We start from the raw sequence: 4,329 nt of genomic DNA on the forward strand, positions 1-4,329 counted from the left end.
TCACATGAAATGGATCTAGATGTCTACCTACGACCCTTAATTGAGGAGTTACAGGAATTATGAACTGTAGGTGTACGCACAATTAACGTGTCCAAAAAAAGGAACTTTGTGCTGCGGACGCAGTTAATGTGGACAATTAATGACTTTCCGGCATACCCAGATTTGTCTGGGTGGCCTAACAGGGGTGAGAAGGCATGTCCCTGCTATATGTACTCGACGAGGTCCAGGCGGTTAAAACACGGCAGGAAATTTTGTTATATGGGGCACATGCGATACTTGCCCATGGATCATCCGTGGAGGAGGAATAAAAGAACATTTGACGGCAAACAAGAATTTGAATGTGCCCCTGATGTGCCAAGTGGAGATGAAATTCTTAGACAATTACAAAATATGGCATATGGGGATGAGAATGCCAGTAAGGCAAGATCGAATAATAAGAAAAAAGACAAGAAACGGAAGAAGAGTGAGCCGACAGAAAGAGAAGGCGAGACTGCTAACGTATTGTGGAAGAAGAAAAGTGTTTTCTTTAGGTTGCCGTATTGGAAAGATAATCTATTGCAGCACAACCTTGATGTCATGCACATTGAGAAAAATGTGATGGACAACATTCTTGGCACATTACTAGACATTCCAGGGAAAACGAAGGACAACATCCAAGCCCGCACAGACTTGCAAAAAATGGGGTTGAGACATACACTTCATCCGTACACGGGCGAGGATGGTCAAACATATATGCCCACAGCTTGCCACCCGATGTCTAAGGACGAGAAAACACATTTTTTGAAAGTGCTTCGAAATGTAAGGGTGCCGGACGGATATGCCTCGAATATTTCCCGATGTGTACGACTTAGTAATCGTACAATATTCGGTTTGAAGAGCCATGACAGTCACGTAATTATGCAACAACTTCTCCCTATTGCATTGCGTGGATCATTGCCAGGAAACGTGGTTAGACCACTTGTCGGGATGTCTGCATTCTTCAGAGGCCTATGTTCAACGTCATTGACATAAGATGATATGAACCGACTAGAGAGTCACATTTATATTACTTTGTGCCAGATGGAACGGGTCTTCCCCCCAAGTTTTTTTACTGTGATGGTTCACTTGGTCGTGCATCTTGTCCATGAATGCCGACTTGGTGGACTGGTACAGTATAGGTGGATGTATCCGGCAGAGAGGTAAAGCCGTCACTAACTGTAATGAATGAATTATGATTATATGTAGAAGCCTTGGGGTGTTCAAATATAATGTGCGCAATAAAGCGGCTCTTGAGGGCTACATTGCGGAGGCCTACATAGCAACAGAGTTGGTGACGTTCTGCTCAAGGTATTTAGATCACGCACCAACATTTCACAATAGGGCTCTAAGAAACCCGGTTGGTTCAAAGGGGGCGGGAACACGAGTCATCCTCGGCCGTGTCACATTGACACAAATTCACCGATATATTATGTTTAACTCGGACTTGTTCTTTCAACTACGGACGTAAGTCGTGTTAGTAGTGTATGCAAGTTCAATATCACCTTACACCCTTAGTTGTGAATTATAATAGAATTTAAACTTCGTATTGTAGGGTGCACATGAATACACTTAGGCGATCATGTGATAGGGGGCGAACGACGGAGGATCAATTGGAAATCCAACATCATGCGCTGTTCTGCGATTGGTACCGTGACTACGTAAGACTACCATGATGTTTAACTGTTACAGTCCCATTATATTTAGTTATTGGTTCATAACAACTAACAAAACTAAGTTTCTTAATGTCAATTCTACGTAATATACTCGCAAGTTGATCGATTGGACGATCGACGAAGGAAAGAAATAGGTGATAAACTGGTAATGTATTGTAGAGGGCCGAAGGCCATAGCTACCAGATATAACAGATATGTGGTTACCGGGAAGCTGTTTCGCACTATTGCATTCGATGGTGGAAAAAGGACGCAGAACAGCGGGGTGTGCGTGCCAACTATTGAGGGTGAAACGTACTATGGGAAGTTGACGGAAATAATTGAGGTGGAGTACTTCGATAGGACTAAGTATGTTTTGTTCAAGTGCGATTGGGCGGACAACATGAGGGACAGGGGGTACAAGGTAGACGAGTATGGCATGCTGCTTGTTAGTTCAAAAACCTTGTCCACCGGGGCCAGGAAATTACTGATGAGCCGTATGTGCTAACGTCACAAGTTGACCAAGTCTTTTACGTCCAAGATGAAAGGGACCCTGATTGGGCTTGTATTGTAAGGACTAAACCTAGAAACGTATACGACGTTGAACAAAGTGAAGGTCCTGATGATGAAAGTGTCAACTACCACGAGTGTGAGCCGCTCCTATTGACCAGCAATAATGAAGTGGATCCGCAGAATGACATTGACTACATCCGACAAGACTTAGATCTGTATGTGGTTTAAAAAAATTTAAAACTTTAATAATATATATAGTTCACATTATTTGACGTGTTTAATGTTATTTCTTTCAACATTGATTGGTTATTGTGGTGCATATTTTATCTATTATATACATAATTAATTGGGTATGTTATGTGTTTCGCAGGTTGACATGAGTACGAGGGGGAAGAGTAGACGACGGGGGTCCTTACAGATAGAAGACCAGGGGTATAGACCCTTACTTCCTGAGCATGGGGAAGGGTCTCAGCAGGTTCCGTATCACACGGAGGCTTCATATGATCTTGGTACTCCGATACCTACCATGAGCGAGATGGAGCTATGTGCACATGGTGAGGTAGAGAGGTTGTTCCCTACCGAGTTGAACTCAGGTATCCCATACAGTGAGCCATCGCAGCCAGATGACAGCAAGACACAATACTATGGTGAGCACATGGATGATGGCTCAGGTGACTCGGAGCCTGATGATCCTCTAGAAGTGTTGGGCATTCGCCAACTCCGGACAATAAGTAAGTATATATGCTTAAAATACCCATATTGAATTCGTATAAAATTTATGTAGTTACTATTAAATTCCAAATAATTAACATTTGCAATTATTAATGTGTTAGGCATCGGGCGAGATGGGAAATTATACGTTGTTAATGTGTGAAATTATACGCCTAATTTTTTCAACTTATGCAGACTAAGTTCTACATGCCGCCTGAGTACGATCTCAAGGCAATTAAAAGGGATGCGTTCAGAGACATGGGCTTGAAGCTGAAGAGTTGGAGACACTCTGTAAAACGCTCATTAAAAATCACGCAGGGTGATACTCCAGACGCAGTGAAGGTGAGAATGGGTGAGGCTGCCATTAGGGAATACAACGCCGAGGACTTGAATGTCTTGTTGGTGAAATGGTGCAACCCGAAGAATCAGGTAGGTCCGGAGTGTAGTGGAATTATTTGCAATTGTTTAGTTTCATTAATTATAATTGTGTTAGGCCTGACATTTTAAGAGTGATATACATGTAGAAGTTTGCTGCCAAGATGAAGGCATTGCGAGCAAAAAACAACACACCTCACTGCATCGGGTCAATGAGCTTCGCTAGGGCGACATATCAAGAGGTATATATATATATATATATATATATATATATATATATATATATATATATATATATATATATATATATATATATAATCGGTTATTTAGGTCTATGTTTTTCCTAATTTTTTTTTTGTTGTATTGATTTTTTTTCTATGCAGACCTTATCCTTGAGCACTGCTCCGACTCGAGCGTAAAGTTACATCACGACTCACACGAAGAAGGGTGGTGGCTATCCAAATGAAGTGGTCAGGGAGAGATGCATAAGTACTCAAGCATATATATTTTGATAAATTATTTATGATTAACGTTCCTTATAGGAGATACTAACTTGTTTTTTAATGTACAGGAAAGGATGAGGGAATTGATACGTACTGACCCGGCAAATACTAAGACCATGACAGAAGGAACGGTACGGTGGACACCTGATGACGTGTATGCTCAGGCGCACGAAAATAAGCCTAAGTATGCTGGCAGGGTCCGCCAGGTGGGTCCGAATGTGCTGCCGGTGCGGGGCAGCATACATTCATACTATACATCGTCCCAGACACGGTCTCAAAATTCTTGGAGCTCCTCGTTCTCACATATGACAGATAGAATTAGAGAACTTGAAGAGGAGCGGGCACAACAAAGAGGTGTGATGAAAGAAGAGTGGGCAGAACAAAGACGGGCAATGGATGAGATGGCGAGGCAGATTGAAGAACAAAAAGCCCAGATAGCAGAGAAAGATGCTATGATTGAGGCCCGTTTCCGCCAGATCGAGGCCATGTTCTGGTTGACGTCTAGAGCTGCGCCCCACAGAGGTAATGATATATTTTATGTTATTTTTGTAATAATTGTT

General features: G+C 42.2%; 1 pseudogene; it reads left to right on the forward strand.

Moving 5' to 3' along the window:
- The first annotated feature begins 258 nt into the window (after positions 1-258).
- Positions 259-4,129, forward strand: LOC148586903 (uncharacterized; annotated as a pseudogene).
- The last annotated feature ends 200 nt before the right edge of the window (positions 4,130-4,329 follow it).

Source organism: Corylus avellana, chromosome 3 (assembly GCF_965113065.1).
Source record: "Corylus avellana chromosome 3, dhCorAvel1.hap1.2, whole genome shotgun sequence".
NCBI lineage: Eukaryota > Viridiplantae > Streptophyta > Magnoliopsida > Fagales > Betulaceae > Corylus > Corylus avellana.